Here is a 17081-nt window from a genome sequence, read left to right on the forward strand (position 1 = left end):
GGCTCTACTGAAACCTGGAGAAGAGCGGCTTCCTGAGTTAAGCGACACACGTGAAAACACAAAGTTCAGTGGAGCATCCAAATCAAAGGAATAAGACACAAGAGAATGAATACATGAGCGATAAATTGTGGAGAATTCAAACTGTATGTTTTAAGAGAAATTACTAGTCCTTAGTGCATTCAGAATGTGTCTTTAATGTTTATGCTAAATAGCTGTTGTAGTTTGTTGTTTACCATAGAGAAGTATTACCCGCCCCAAATCAGTGAATATCCTAGACCTAATTAGAAGGAAGTGATATAAACAAGAATGCCTCGGCCTTGGGTAGATTATTGCTTCCAGTTCTTCTCCTTGCCTGTATCCTTCTCAGATGACTGCCTGTTTCATATGGCTTTACAGTGAATCTCACCAAAGGCAGAGTGTATTTCTCTGCTCCACTGATGATACCTCACTTGGCCATGTGACTTGCTTTGACCAATGGGATGTATGTGAATATGAAGCAGGCAAAGGCTTGAAATGTGGAGACTTGTGACGCAAACCTGAACCAGACCTGCATCCTGGAGCCAAGCCCTGCCAAGTGCAGTCGTGACTAGGAGACCCACCGCTGCAGACAGGTGAGTGAGAACCAGATGCCTGTTGTTCTATGCCACCTGCTTTTTTTTGTTACGCAGCAGTATTGCAGCAAAAGCTAACTAGTGTAGGACCTATAAGTCAAACTGAAACACAACAGCAAACTTGAGCTAAATTGTGCTTTTCAAAAAGGCAGTAGCATCGAGAGGATGTACCATTTTGGGGCTATATGGATTTCATATTATATAATTTCATTCAGTATTATATAATTTATGGTATTTTCATTTTTAAAAATATACATGTTTATAAATGCTTTTAAATATTAACCGTGATAAGTTCTAAGTGGGATTAAAAGTGAAATTACTTCCTAATTTGTGCATTTTAGTAGTTTTGCTATCTATTGTTGTTGTTAAGTTGCTAAATTGTATTCAACTCTTTGTGACTCCTTGGACTGTAGCCTGCCAGGCTCCTCTGTCCATGACATTCTCCAGGCAAGAATAGTAGAGATTTTAGTAATTTTACCATCTATATTAAGCATTTATTCTTACAGATAAAATCTTAAATGCTATTTTAAAATAAAACTAATCTATTCAGATATCACACAATTCATTATGTTGCAGCTGTAAGAAATTAGTGCCTAAAGATCACCTTACTCACAAAACTCACCCCATTCACTCATGCATTCACTCACTTTTTGAACATTTCCTCTGGGCCAGATATTGAGCTGGGTGCTCGGTATGCAAAAATATCTATGTTGGAATGATACACAACATATTGATATAGGTGTATTTATTCCTCTCTCTATAATCTCTATTTCCCTCATTTTCAGTAAGACCTTGTTTTTAGTGGGAGGCTACAACCAAAATAGAGAAGCAAAGGGCCGATTTTCATAGTTCTGGTTTTTCTGCTCCCAATGGCCCAATTCTCGGTATAAGCCATAGGTTTGGCAACATAATGGGATGTTGGAGTCTTTCCCTGTCCACTCTCATTTTCCACTGAGGCACTAGGAAGCTAGATACATAAGAAGGATATATGTACAAAGAGAGAAACACCCAGACCCCTCAGTGAGGTCAAGAACACAAGAAAGGGGTAAAAAAGGATTTTGTGAGGAGGAAGTATTTGGAGCAGCTGTGCTTTAAACCTCATGCTCTTCTGGTGGGGAGGGCCTGCTGAGTACTGCAGAAACTTTTAGTATAAACAGCTTCTTCCAAACACCGGCACTAAGAGACGTGACCAAACTCTGCCATGGCTTCTAGTAGTCTAAAGTTATGTCCCCACAGTGACCCCTGGCAGTTCCTGTTTGGAAAAGACCAAGGTTGCCAAAATGTTGGTTTTATTTTATTTTTTCCAACTTTATCGAGAAATAATTGATGACTATAATTAAAGTGTATAATGTGGTGATTTGAATATATATACATTGTGGAATGATGACCAAGACCAAGAAAATTAGCATATCCCTCAGTTCACATGTTTAACTTTTTTGTGTGAGAATGCTTAAGATCTAGTCTGATCAAATGTGAAGTATACAATACAGTATTATTAACTATAATCACCATCCTGTACATTGGATCCTCTGGATTTATTCATCTTGTAACTGCAAGTTTGTATCCTTTGATTTACATCTCCTTGTTTCCTTCTTCCTCAAGCCCTGGCTACTACCATTCTACTCTTCATTTCTGTAAAATCAGCTTAAAAAAACCAGACTCCACATGTACCTGACACCATGCAGTATTTGTCTTTCTCTGTTTGGCTCATTTCGGGCTTCCCAGGTGCGCTAGTGGTAAAGAACCTGCCTGCCAGTGCAGAAGTTGTAAGAGACTCAGGTTCAGTTCCCTAGGTCTGGAAGATCCCCTGGAGGAGGGCATAGCAGCCCACTCCAGTATTCCTGCCTGGAGAATCTCATGGACAGAGGAGCCTCAGGGCTACCGTCCACGGCGTCACAAAGAGTCAGACATGACTGAAGCGACTTAGCACACATGCACACAGGCATTTGGCTCATTTCACTCGGCAGAATGTTGTCCAGGTTCGTATGTCCTGGCATCATTGATAACCAGTTATAGGACAAACTGCTTCTCAAAAAAAAAAAAAAAAACTAATTATTTTATTACAATTTCTAGTGATTCTTTTCAAGAAGGAAGAATGAAAGAAAAGACAGATTGTGGTGAGGCATACCATTTTGGTGTAAAAGAACAAAAATATCCCGTTAGTCTTGTATCTTGCTAGTTGTGTGTTTTAGAATGGTGGCCGCAAAGTGAGAGAAACAAGTGAAACCCAGGAGAATGGGAAAATTGGATGCTTCACACCAACCATTAGTTTGATTAAATTCTTTAGGTAAGAGGCTTAAAAACCTCAAGTGATGCTGAATTAACAATGGTGTAGTGATACTGAAAATACTGCTGTAGTGACATTTAATGATGTGAAACAATAATGCTATAATGATGCTGATTAAAACTCAGCATCATTACAGCAAGGAGAATCTCATTGTATTGCTACAAAACACGGACTCAAATTACTTCTAAACCAACTAAAAATTTCACAAAATTCACTTTTTTAATATGCAGTTTTAAAAGTTTTTACCCATACAGATGCTTATAATGACCACCATAGCCAAGATATTGAATGATTTTAATATCCCAAAGAATACCTTCCAGCTATCCCTTTCTTCTTAGACCCTCCCTTCACTCCAAACCCCTGGCAATCACGTGTCTGTTCTCTGTTATTATATTTCTGCCTTTTCAAAATGCCACAGAAGTGAAATCATAGAATATGAGTTCACGATTCCTACCCATTGGAGACTGAGTTTTTTCACTTATCAAATACAGAAATGTTTTTTATTTTTAAAAGAATGTTTATTTTTGCTAAATGCTAGATAAAGGAAATAGACAAAAAAGACTCAGTTACTGCAGGACTTAAATGGATAGCATCTTGACATTTTTAAAGAAATGGAGAAGTAATTAAGACACTGCAGAAACACTGTTTTCCTTCATATGTAAGGAGAGCTGCTTCTGTTTAAAGCAGATGGATTTGGGTTTGCCTTTTCTATTTTGGGTGTGTTCAAATATATGTGTCCTCTAGACACATGATGAAAGAAAATTCACCTCCCTGCAGCCTTCCCTTAGTCTCTGCATATGGAAACATAATTATTCAGTGCTTAACTAAATTTTTTATCTGGGCACTTGAACTTATTCTATGGCTAGTGAGATAAATCCTTAGCAGCATATTTCCTTGTTCCTTGGAAAAACACTGACCTTTTAAACTGTCATAAGTTTATTCAGCCCAGGCTGTGTGGCATAGCACATTTATGTGCAACACGTAATTGAGTTGGATCTATGAGAGGGGCCTGTGGGGCACCGCCAGCTTCCATCAGTGTGCTCCCACTGCCATTATAAGCAACGCATTTTCTCTGCTGCTGAGCTCTGCTCTTTCATATAATGGAAACCATTATTTACGGAGGAAAGTAATACCGTGCTTTGGAATTCCCATAGAAATGAACATATTTAGCAGATCCAGTTCATACATGCTGAGTAAATAAAAGCAGCAACATTCATTTCCAGCTCTAAACACACACACACACACACACACACACACACATTCATATGTGCTGTGGGAATTGGGGAGAGGGGACTTTCAGGGAACAATGTACATTGCAAAAGCGTTCACTATTGTGTTTCTAGTGGTATGCTCCCATAAAGAAGCAGATGTATTGTGAGATGTATAAGACTGGGCTTCCCAGGTGGCGCTAGTGGTAAAGAACCCGCGTGCCAATGCAGGAGACATAAGAGATGCGGGTTTGATCCCTGGGTTGGGAAGATCCCTTGAACGAGGGCATGGCAACTCACTCCAGTATTCTTGTCTGAAGAATCTCCATAGACAGAGGCGCCTGTGGGGCTACTGTCCACAGGGTCGTACAGAGTCAGACACGACTGAAGTGACTTAGCACACATGCACATAAGATGGACTCGAGCCTAGAGAATGGCTATATGAAAATGTAGCCTTGAATGAAGAAATGAAGAAATCTGCCTTTCTTCAGATGCTTAATATCAGGCCATTTAAATTGCTCATGTTTTCCAGTGAGCTCAGTTCTGTACTTGCTAGGATTTTCTGTGTAGTTGTAGTATTACAACTACACAGGAATTTGTTTTCAGTTTTAATTTTCGATTGCATTTCCTTTGAGGTTGACTGTATTCTCTATTTGTGTATTAAATGCTTCAGTTTGAAATTATGAAACGTTTGTGATCAAGAAGCAGAGTAGTTCAATAACCAAGCAGAACATTGAAATATGATTTCTGTTTTTATCCCCTGTGTTGTGCCAAGCAGACTGGGAAACCCTTCCCTGGTTTGTACTGCATCAGAGACTAAAACATGAGTAGATCATTGTCTGTATCTCATTGGAAAATCAGATTGACTACATCTCTTGTGGCTGGGCTACCCTGTTTTGAAATCAGAAAGATTGTAATGAAAGATCTGTTTTGAATTGTGTAAGAAAATCATATGGACTGCATTTCTTGTGGCTGGGCTACCCTGTTTTGAAATCAAAAGGTTGTAATGAAAGATCTGTTTTGAGTTGTATAGGTTTGGCTACTATCCAAACAGCAAAAATTGCTTCTTCGTGCTCTCATTACACCTTAAACATGCTCTTATAAGCATTGGCTTAACACACCTGTTTCTCCCTCGGGTGTCTTGGAGGCCTTCAATGACAGGGACTTTTCTTTGTAAACACAGAAGTTCAGTAAATATTTTTGAATAAATATTTACATATTGAGAATTACAGTTTTTTTCCCATTGTACCTAGATTTAGAAGGCAATATACGATGGCTTTGAAAATGAAAGTTTGTGGATCTAGTCTTCTATAAAAATAGTTTTCAATTCATTTTATGAAGCCAGCATAACTATGATACCAAAACAAAAGAAAATGCAAGGAGGAAAAAAAACCACTACAGATGAATATGCCTCGTACACAAACAAAAATAACAAAAACTTAGCAAATAAAGCCTATCTCTGTGTGTGTGTGTGTGTGTATTAAGTATAACCTAAGTGTAGTTTACATTAAAATTGAAAGGTTGATTTAATATTTGGAAATCAATGTAATTTACCATGTTAAAATAAGGGAGAAACTGTACGATCATTTCAAGAGATGCAGAAAAAGCACTTGACAAAATTCAACACTTGCATTATTAAAAAATTTCTCAGTAAGCTAGGAAAAACAGGAACTTTCTTATAAAGGGCAGTTATTAAAAAGACGTCACTAGCATCATCTTTAATGGTGAAAGACTGAATGCTTTCCCCATAGGACCAGAAATAAGCATGCCCACACTCAAAATGACATCTGCTCATCTTTGTACTGGGGGTTCTAGCCTATAGAATAGGTAAGGAAATATAAAGTAATACAGATGGGAAAGGAATAATTAAAATGGTTTTAATTCACAGATGGCATGTTTATATATAGAGAAATTCAATTAGAATCTATTAAGAAACTAGAAGGATTAATAAGTTTGGTAAGGTCCTAGGATACAAGGCCAATATATAAAATTCAATTGTATCTTTAATGTATTAGCAATAACAATTAGATACTAAAAAAATCATTTACAATAGCATTCAAAAACACGAAATGCTTAGGAATAAGTTTTATAAAAGACTGATCCAGTGAAAACTATAAAACATTGACATTAAAGAAATTAAAGAAGACTCAAATAAATAGAGATATATCATGTTTATGAATTAGAATTATGAATTCAATGCAATCTTTTTAGGTAATATTTGCTTTCACTTTAGGTGGGCAAGATTTTTGCTTTGAGATGGTTCATCTATATGTTCTGCTGAGCTGGAATGCCGATGTTGAGTTCATTGTCTCTGGAATTTGTACTGCATGTAGATAGAACATAGTTTTCTTTTACTTACCTTTTATTAAATTTGATATCTTGGAAATATACTTGTCTGGGTAGAATGTTTTGTTTGGTAGCAAAGATGATACTTTAGAATTAAATTATGAGAATTTTCTGGTTTTAAATTAGGCCTCCATAGAAACCACTCAAGAAATAAAATAGTTGAGTGAGCTAGTAATAAGTATTTGAGTTCAGTTATTTCAAGGTTATTTGTTACACTATTTGCCAAAACATACCTTTATTCCTCCTTTTCATTAAACAAGTCCAGTAACTGTGGTCTCAATTGGCAGTGGTTAAGTTCATAGTGATTTAAGACTCAGGATATTGTCTTTGGAAATGAAGTTGACAGTAATGTTGTCTTACTTTTTATTGCCTTGCTTCTCAAAGGGTAGTTCATAGACCAGAAAAATGGATAACCTCAGGGTGCATGTTAGAAATGCAGAGCCTCAGACCCTATCCCAGATCGATTCAATTAAAATCTACATTTTTGAATGATTCATAGGTGATTCCATGTATGTTAAAATTTAGAAGCGTTGCACATCTATTTTCTATTACAAAGCCTCCTGCCAATCTGGGCTGGCACATTTTGTCCTGGAGAGGAATGAATAGTGAGACTGTCATCAGTAAGTGTTATATCACTAGGACAACCTCTGTTCAGATAACACATGAAATCTCCAATGACTTAAAAAAAATTGTTTTTAATTTTTAATTGAAGGGTAATTGCTTTACAGTGTTGTGTTGATTTCTGCCAAACATCAATATGAATCAGCCATAGGTATACCTATGTCCCTTCCCTCTTTAAACTTCCTCCTATCTCCCTCCCCATCACACCCCTCTAGGTTGTTATGGTGATCTCCAATGACTTTGATTCACAGTTTTCCTTGACAAGATTTAGAATCATAATGAATTATTCTCAGTTAATGTATTATTGAGGATGTCCCTGGTGGCTTGGTGGTAAAGAATCCGCCTGCCAATGCAGGAGACACGAGTTCGATCTCACGGTTGGGAATATCTCCTGGAGAAGGAAATGAAAACCCACACCAGTATTCTTGCTGGGAAATTCCATGGACAGAGGAGCCTGGCAGGCTATAGTCCATGGGATTGCAAAAGAGTCAGACACAACTTAGTGACTAAACAACAACAAAATATATTATTGAGGTTTCCCAATTATATATATATTTGACAATATAGATAATTTAAAATTACATATGCTTAGTGAAATCTCTATATATAATTGGGACATAGATAATAAAAATTATTTTATGACTTGCCTTCTAATTTATAAAGGAATAATAAAAAAATTCCTGTACATCCTGGGTAACAGTTCACTCATTTGTTCATTCATCTATTTAGTCCCTCATTAATTCCTTGATTATTTATTACCTACAGTGTATCAAGTGCTATGTTAAGTGTCAGGGATAGGAAGTAGGGATAAAACAGCTTGAAAGGAAGGAAGTACCATAAAGCATTGAGTACCATGATGGTGGCATCAACATAGTCTCAGGCTAAGGAGAAATTCTGCCTTGTAGAGGCAGTGTTTAGGAGGAGCTCAAGAGAGGAGACACAACTTGAGTTGACTGTTGAAAGTACATTGGGGAGGGGATCAATTTGTGAGGAGGGGGTCAATTTGTAGAGAAGGTGATCGTGTTTTTTAAAAGCCATATATTGTTAAAGTCCATTCATGTGATATATTGTGTGTGTGTGTGTGTGTAGAGGGGTGTGTGAATGTACAGTGGCTTTATAGACATAAAGAGAGTCGTGAAAGGATGGCCATCAAAATGTGAATAGTGCTCTCCCAGGGTACTGGCACTGTAGGGAAAATGAGTAGATCTAGAAAAAAATATTTCTCATTTGAAGAACAGACAAGTTTCTTTCTGTTCCTTAATATTTAACAGTTTCATACCATTTTAAGGCATCTAAAACATAGTACTTTTCTTGATTCTCATGTCAACCCTATGAATCTAGTAACATAAGTATCATTACTTTTATTTTATAGACATGAAGACAGAGGCTCATAGACTCTAGTGCCTTATATAGGGCCTCATAGATAGTAAGTAAAAAACTAATTATACTCTCCTGAATCTCAGCCTAAAAATCTTGTAGGAATGGTCCCTGACTTGTAGTTAGCAGGCCATCTGGAATCTGGTTCTAACAATATCTTATGGGAAAGCAGGGTATGTGGTCATTAGAATGTAAAGACCACTTTATATAAATTGCAGCAAACTGGTATAATAGGTTACAGTACTGTTAACCATGTTTGATGTAAGAAGAAACTGAAGCTGTATGAGGCTGACTGGCCTAAAGGGTGCCAAGTAAGTGTGCAGCAGCCCTGAAACTCCATCTTTGTCTCCTGCTCTTTCTGTTACATCATAGTCAAGAACCTTATTAATCACTCTTAGGTCTCAGTGCCAACATGACCTAGTTTTTGAGAATAACCACTCATCCAGGATGAAGAAATTTCAGAGTAGCTTTCCCTTCTTTCTTAGGATTTCTCTCTCTTCTGTCTCAATCTTTTCTGGCAAATCTTTGGATTATATGCTTATTGACATCCTGATATATGCAAATAGTGGGTTTCCCTGATGGCACAGTGGGTAAAGAATCTGCCTGGAATGCAGGAGATACAGCAAATTCAGTTTCAATCCCTGGGTCAGGAAGATCCTCTGGAGGAGGAAATGGCAACCCACTCCAGTATTCTTGCCTGGGAAATCCCTTGAACAGAGAAATTGGACATGACTGAGCGACCACGCATATGCAAATGGCTTCCCAGATGGTGCAGTGGTAAAGAATCCACCTGCCAAAGCCGGAGATGCAAGATACCTGGGTTCAATCCCTCGGGCAGGAAGATCCCCTGGAGTAGGAAATGGCAACCCACTCCAGTATTCTTGCCTGGAAAATTCCATGGATGGGGGAGCCTGAAGGGCTACAGTCCGTGGGGTCACAAAGAGACAGATATGACTGAGTGACTGAGCGCACACACACATGCAAATTGCTTTTTCCTCCCTCATTTGTTTTCCAAGTTTGTTGAGGACTAGACAACATCTCCTGCATCGTTACTTCATCCACAGCACCCAACACAGCGTCCTGCAAATGCAAAGTGCTCAAGAGAGGGCTGTTAAGTGAGCGAAAGAGTGAAAGAACAAATGGGTGAAGGAACACTGTGGGGATATGCCTAAGGTCACACAGAGCAACGTGAAGCAAAAACAGAATGAAAGCTCATGGCTGCAAACCTGGAGATAAATTGATGCTGCTCAGCTTAGTAGCAAAACCTTGAGATGGAAAAGTTACAACAAATGATACCAAAAAGCCAGATTTAGATCTCTTGTCTGGATCTTGTTTCATGGATGACACCTGGCAGATTCCATATTTGGGATTCCATTTCCATACAGAATTGAAGTTTGATCAAATTTTTAATCAAAGTAGTCAAAGGGAACATAAAGCAACTGCATATGCAATGTCTGTGCTGGTATTCAGCCCCGGTGGACCATCTGTCTTGAACTCTGCCACCCAGTATCTACTAGACATTATAGAATCCAGTTAGCCTTTCCAGACTTCAGTATTCCCCACAGCTGACCAGTCACATTTGTGTGGGGTGAGGGTTGTATTTCTAGATAGTCTCTGGGGATTTTGACGTTATGCTTCCATGTATAACCGCTATTCTCTTTTTGATTCTCAAAGACTAGTTTTTCTCAGATTTCGTGAGTGATTACAGTGGTAGGTTTGCAGAAATTGGAGAGTTGTGAACAATAAAGTTGCTCAAAGAAAGACTGCTAGAATAACAGCTGCTGCTGCTGCTGTTGTTTAGTCTCTGTAAGTCATATCTGACTTTTGCAACCCCACGTACTATAGACCACCAGGCTTCTCTGTCTACGGAATTTTCCAGGCAAGAATACTGGCATGGGTAGCCTTTCCCTTCTCCAGGGGAGCTTCCCTACCCAGGGATCAAACACAGGTCTCCCACTTTGCAGGTGGATTCTTTACCAGTTGAGCCACAAGAGAGGACAGCAAGTATGGAATCTAGATTTGGAAAAACTGAAGGCAGCCTCTGTGATTAGGATGTGGAGAGGGAGGGCAGGGGCATGGAGGATGTGGCGGAGAGACTGACCACAGCTGACAGGACTTGTAAAATGCAGTCTAAAACTGACGTTGGGGTTTAGCAACATTGCTGAGCTCCAGTGAGCTTCTCTCTTTGGAGGAGTAGTGAGACAGCAGCCACAGAAGAGCAGGTGGAGGGTCATACAGCAGATGAAGCGATGGATGTGATGAGAATGGACACCGTTTTGAGAAGTTTGGTTATGAAAGAGGGAACTAGGTGGGGATGAAATTGGTTGATGTTCTTTTTTGTTTTTAATGAGAAAAGACAGAGTGAAGAGGCAGAGGTTGAAGACATGGGAGAGAGAAGGAAGGGGATTCTCACCAGTTGAGATACTAGTTGAGGCCCAGGTGAGAAGTGCTAGTTGAGGTACAATTGAGGTGCGGGATGTGGAGCACATGTAGATTTGGCCTTAGGTAAATGGCACTTTCATGCATCGGAGAAGGAAATGGCAACCCACTCCAGTGTTCTTGCCTGGATAATCCCAGGGACGGGGAAGCCTGGTGGGCTGCCGTCTATGGGTTCGCACAGAGTCGGACACGACTGAAGCGACTTAGCAGCAGCAGCAGCAGCAAATGGCACACTCTTGTATTTTAAACCCTGGGCAGATCATGGGAAGGGTGGGGTTTTGAGGTTTTCTTAGTGGATTCCTGAAGAAATATGTTCCCTAGATGCCAGAGTGATCAACTTGCATGCACAGTCTACATGACTGACCAAACCAATGGAGAGTTCTGAGATTATGCCAGAGCCCCACTGAGTGTGTAGCACTGAAAGGAGTGTTGGAAAATATCCATGTGATACTCTGAGAAGCTGGATCCTTGTTAGTGTAGCTTGCCTTCTGAGAGCATATAATGCTTTGTTAGGTACTAGTCTCCACTAATTTGGAGACCAAAACTCTATAAACAGAAAGTTGGCAGTAGGCTTTATAGTAAAATATGGATATTGATTATCCAGTCTCAAACCAAGGGATTGTGTTCTGTGATGAGTTGAAGGTGTACTGAGTTGTAAAGATTGTTGTTCTACAGCTTTTCCCATTTCTACCAGATGCTCCTTTTCTATTCACCCTCTCTTATTTTCCTTTTCCCAGTGATTCTCGTTCCTGCTACCTGTGGAGACAGATCTCTGCTGGGCCCTGCTTGCCCATAGCCTTGAGCCAATAATTTTTATCTCAATTCATGTTATTCTCAAATCTAGCTGAATCTGTTTGAAAAGACCCTGATGCTAGGAAAGATTGAAGGCAGAAGGAGAAGAGGGTGACAGAGGATGAGATGGTTGGATGGCATCACCGATTCAATGGATACGAGCTTGGGCAAGCTCCATGAGATGGTTAAGGACAGGGAAGCCTGGTGTGCTGCAGGCCATGGGGTTGCAAAGAGTTGGACGTGACTAGGTGACTGAACAACAGCAACAAGCCAAATACCTTATACCTTGTACTAAGGTATAAAAAGACTCCTCAGTGAACTAGGTAATCTTATTTGATGATAACTCAAAGTTATTAAATATAACTCTAAGTATATACTTTCTATAATGATTCAGGTACCAGACTTAATTGGCAGCAGGAATTCCTCCGTGACTGGGTGATGCTGACAGTCATTTCCGACCAGTCCTCAGAAGGCGTCAAAGGTCTTCCACATGTTCTGTTAACTCTCTCCAGTGACACTTTAAATCGTGGCTGAGGCTTGGATTCTATTAGATTGAGCAGGGACTGGATAAGAAATCCTGCACCAGGCACATAGCTAACGTAATTACTTTTACTCAGAATTCTGCTGTCTGTCCAGTCTAGTCATCAACTCTCTTTTTCCAGATTTGGCATCAGCAGCGGAAAGAATAAGTTAGGATGGTACTCTTTTCTGAGTGATTCACACTGCCTTTACCAAAGAGATCAATTGGTTTTTCCGTTTCCTTCGATAGCCTTCTGAATATTTTGAAAATACCTTCCTCAATATAACACCAGAATTATGTGAATAAACGAATAGACTCTACAATCACTGAATACTTACCATGTACCATAGATTTTAATATAATACACCATAGCAGAGATTCAAAAGGATTAGCTCCAGGAATTGGCACCGAATTTAGGATTTTTTCCATGCTACAGTAATTAACAAGTGACTGTTGAAGTTTGGCCACCCATATATCCCAGTTTCTATGTTGCTTTCATTATCATAGCACAATATAGCACTGGATTCATATGAAAACATTTATTATAACTATTTTAAACAACAACCTTCCAAGTTGTCTATTCTTGCAACCACAGAAGAAAAATAAAATATCATTGAACACCAACAAACTGCATTTAAGTATAAAGGCTTAAATATTTTTTAAGCATTAGGAAATCCAAGAGTTCTGATTTCTCCTTCTATGCTCCTCCCCGACCCCAATTCACTTTTTAAATTGAAGTATAATTTATATACTATAAAATTCACCCATTGTAAGGGCATAGTTTAAGTCTTTACATTTTAACAAAAACCAAAATAAGTTAGAAAGTAAAACCACTTATTAAGATTTTTCAAAAATTTCACAAAACATGAATATAGAATAAATTGGGAAAGCTGTCATATTCTTCCAAAGACTTTAAACTTGATTTATTGGTGTACTGCTTACTACTTTTAAGGATCAGTTAATTCCTATACTCTAGAAAGGAATTTGGAATAGAGAAAAAGATTAAACATTACTTTATTTTTATAAGATAAGCACAACCCCAATATCAAATAGATACAGATATGATTGTATAGATGAATCTCATACACACACATGTATACAAAAAATTACAAACAAAAGATCAAATAGAATTTAGTAGCTCGTACAGTAATAACCTACCACATATAATGGGATTTATTCTAGGAATACATTGAGAGTTAAATCTAATATGAGGAAGCTTTCTGAAATAACATAACATGAATAATTAGGAATGAAATATGTTTATCTCAAAGTAGGTCAAATAAGTATTTGAGAGAACCCCCTCATTTTTACCATTTAAATAAAGTAAGCAAAATCTTTGTAAAGTGAAAATGAAAGGCACATTTTTTTAAATGTGACAAAGCATATCAATGTGAAATCAATGAAGTAGAGCCTATTTAAGTGAAACTCAAAAACATTCCCTTTAAAATAAAAAAAAATAGATGATCCTTTTTTTTAATTTTATTTTTAAATTTTACAAATTGTATTAGTTTTGCCAAATATCAAAATGAATCTGCCACAGGTATACATGTGTTCCCCATCCTGAACCCTCCTCCCTCCTCCCTCCCCATACCATCCCTCTGGTTCATCCCAGTGCACTAGCCCCAAGCATCCAGTATCGTGCGTCGAACCTGGACTGGCAACTTGTTTCATATATGATATTATACATATTTCAATGTCATTCTCCCAAATCTTCCCACCCTCTCCCTCTGCAACAGAGTCCATAAGACTGCTCTATACATCAGTGTCTCTTTTGCTGTCTCATACACAGGGTTATTGTTAGCATCTTTCTAAATTCCATATATATGCATTAGTATACTGTATTGGTGTTTTTCTTTCTGGCTTACTTCACTCTGTATAATAGGCTCCAGTTTCATCCACCTCATTAGAACTGATTCAAATGTATTCTTTTTAATGGCTGAGTAATACTCCATTGTGTATATGTACCACAGCTTTCTTATCCATTCATCTGCTGATGGACATCTAGGTTGCTTCCATGTCCTGGCTATTATAAACAGTGCTGCGATGAACATTGGGGTACACGTGTCTCTTTCCCTTCTGGTTTCCTCAGTGTGGGTGAGATTGCTGGATCATAAGGCAGTTCTATTTCCAGTTTTTTAAGGAATCTCCACACTGTTCTCCATAGTGGCTGTACTAGTTTGCATTCCCACCAACAGTGTAAGAGGGTTCCCTTTTCTCCACACCCTCTCCAGCATTTATTGCTTGTAGACTTTTGGATCACAGCCATTCTGACTGGTGTGAAATGGTACCTCATAGTGGTTTTGATTTGCATTTCTCTGATAATGAGTGATGTTGAGCATCTTTTCATGTGTTTGTTAGCCATCTGTATGTCTTCTTTGAAGAAATGTCTATTTAGTTCTTTGGCCCATTTTTTGATTGGGTCATTTATTTTTCTGGAGTTGAGCTGTAGGAGTTGCTTGTATATTTTTGAGATTAGTTGTTTTTCAGTTGCTTCATTTGCTATTATTTTCTCCCATTCTGAAGGCTGTCTTTTCACCTTGCTAATAGTTTCCTTTGATGTGCAGAAGCTTTTAAGTTTAATTAGGTCCCATTTGTTTATTTTTGCTTTTATTTCCAATATTCTGGGAGGTGGGTCATAGAGGATCCTGCTGTGATGTATGTCGGAGAGTGTTTTGCCTATGTTCTCCTCTAGGAGTTTTATAGTTTCTGGTCTTACGTTTATATCTTTAATCCATTTTGAGTTTATTTTTGTGTATGGTGTTAGAAAGTGTTCTAGTTTCATTCTTTTACAAGTGGTTGACCAGATTTCCCAGCACCACTTGTTAAAGAGATTGTCTTTAATCCATTGTATATCCTTGCCTCCTTTGTCAAAGATAAGGTGTCCATATGTGTGTGGATTTATCTCTGGGCTTTCTATTTTGTTCCATTGATCTATATTTCTGTCTTTGTGCCAGTACCATACTGTCTTGATAACTGTGGCTTTGTAGTAGAACCTGAAGTCAGGTAGGTTGATTCCTCCAGTTCCATTCTTCTTTCTCAAGATAGCTTTGGCTATTCAAGGTTTTTTGTATTTCCATACAAATTGTGAAATTATTTGTTATAGCTCTGTGAAGAATACCGTTGGTAGCTTGATAGGGATTGCATTGAATCTATAAATTGCTTTGGGTAGTATACTCATTTTCACTATATTGATTCTTCCAATCCATGAACATGGTATATTTCTCCATCTATTAGTGTCCTCTTTGATTTCTTTCACCAGTGTTTTATAGTTTTCTATGTATAGGTCTTTAGTTTCTCTAGGTAGATATATTCCTAAGTATTTTATTCTTTCCGTTGCAATGGTGAATGGAATTGTTTCCTTAATTTCTCTTTCTATTTTCTCATTATTAGTGTATAGGAATGCAAGGGATTTCTGTGTGTTGATTTTATATCCTGCAACTTTACTATAATCACTGATTAGTTCTAGTAATTTTCTTTATCAAAATTATTATTTAATAATATTCTAGAATTTCAGGTCAATGTTATAATATATGAAACTGGACTAATAATTAGAAAGGAAGTCTCAACATTATTATTTTTGGATGACATTATCACACACTTATTGTACATTTTTATACATATACAACTCAAAAGACTTGACATAAAAATTCCAGGAATTAATTTTAAAGTTCAATGAAATGGCAGAATGCATGATAATCACACCAAAAATCAACCTTTATGTCAGATATGAATTTTAATATAATAAAAAGGAAGTGTCACTTACAATTGCAACCAATATTTGAAATATCCACCAAAGAACTTAGTATTGTTCATAGTATTGATAAAATAATTGTATTTTTTTAGTATTGATAAAATAATTGTATTTTTTAGTATTGATAAAATAATCCCAAAGAAGTAGTTTAAGAAAAATGCAGATTATCCTAGTATTGAGCTCTGGGGAGGGGTGGAGTGGTAAGGTGTGGGTAACTTCCACAACAAGAATTTGTAAGAAGTACAAAAGTAAATTTTTTCTAGATGTCATTTTAAGTATTCATCAAGGTTTTCCTAAGTTATACTCATGGCTAGTGGCTGTATGGTGAAAGCAGTGGAAGGGCCAGTAATATATCTGAAATATATGGTTATCTGATGGTATAGATGATTTAAAGACAGATTAAGAGAGAAGGAACACAGAACTGGCCTGGGAGGATTAGCTGTTGGTGTTGAGTGATATGAACAAAGAAGTTCATTAAACTATTCTGTCTGTTCTTTTCTACTCTTGTGAGTGTTTGAAATTTTCTGTAATAAAAGATTAAGCAAACAAAACTAAAAGAGTAGTTCTTAATATAAGCTGAACTAACCCACTGAGGGACTTCATTGCCTGAGTAACCCTCCTGGAATCATATACAAAATATTGTGTGGATGGACTTACGTGGACTCTTCCTAGGGAGAAGGTCGCAAACTCTGATCAGATTCTTAGGAGTCTATTTTGCTAACATCTGAGCAATTGAGTAAATAGCTTTCCTAACCTTTAGCTGATCTTCCCTGGTACCTCAGCTGGTAAAGACTCCACCTACAAGGCAGGAGACCCCAGTTGAATTTCCTGGGTCGGAAAGATCCCCTGGAGAAGAGATAGGTTACCCACCCCAGTATTCTTGGGCTTCCCTGGTGGCTCAGACATAAAGAATCTGCCTGCAGTGCAGGAGACCTGGGTTTGATCCCTGGTTTGGGAAAATCCCATGGAGGAGGGCTTGGCAACCCACTCCAGTATTCTTGCTGGAGAATCCCCATGGACGAGGAGCCTGGCAGGCTGCAGTCCATGGGGTCGCAGTTGGACACGACTAAGCACAACACAGCACAACCTTTAGCCAACCCTCTGTGAAGATTATTTTTTGCAATTAATG

The 17081-nt window shown here is 38.1% G+C and overlaps 1 long non-coding RNA gene across 6 annotated transcripts in view; it reads left to right on the top strand.

Moving 5' to 3' along the window:
* The first annotated feature begins 367 nt into the window (after positions 1 to 367).
* LOC147366105 (uncharacterized) overlaps positions 368 to 17081 on the top strand; it is a 43350-nt gene continuing 26636 nt past the window's right edge. For 3 of the 6 annotated variants that reach the window (XR_015132398.1, XR_015132399.1, XR_015132401.1), the window contains exon 1: positions 486 to 611. This is a non-coding gene — a long non-coding RNA (uncharacterized LOC147366105). Of the gene's footprint in view, positions 612 to 17081 lie in introns of all 6 variants that reach the window. The other 3 variants (XR_015132397.1, XR_015132400.1, XR_015132396.1) reach the window with 2 other exon arrangements.

Source organism: Bos grunniens, chromosome 9 (genome assembly GCF_055505025.1).
Source record: "Bos grunniens cultivar Pamir isolate PY7600 chromosome 9, Bosgru_T2T1.0, whole genome shotgun sequence".
Classification (NCBI taxonomy): domain Eukaryota; kingdom Metazoa; phylum Chordata; class Mammalia; order Artiodactyla; family Bovidae; genus Bos; species Bos grunniens.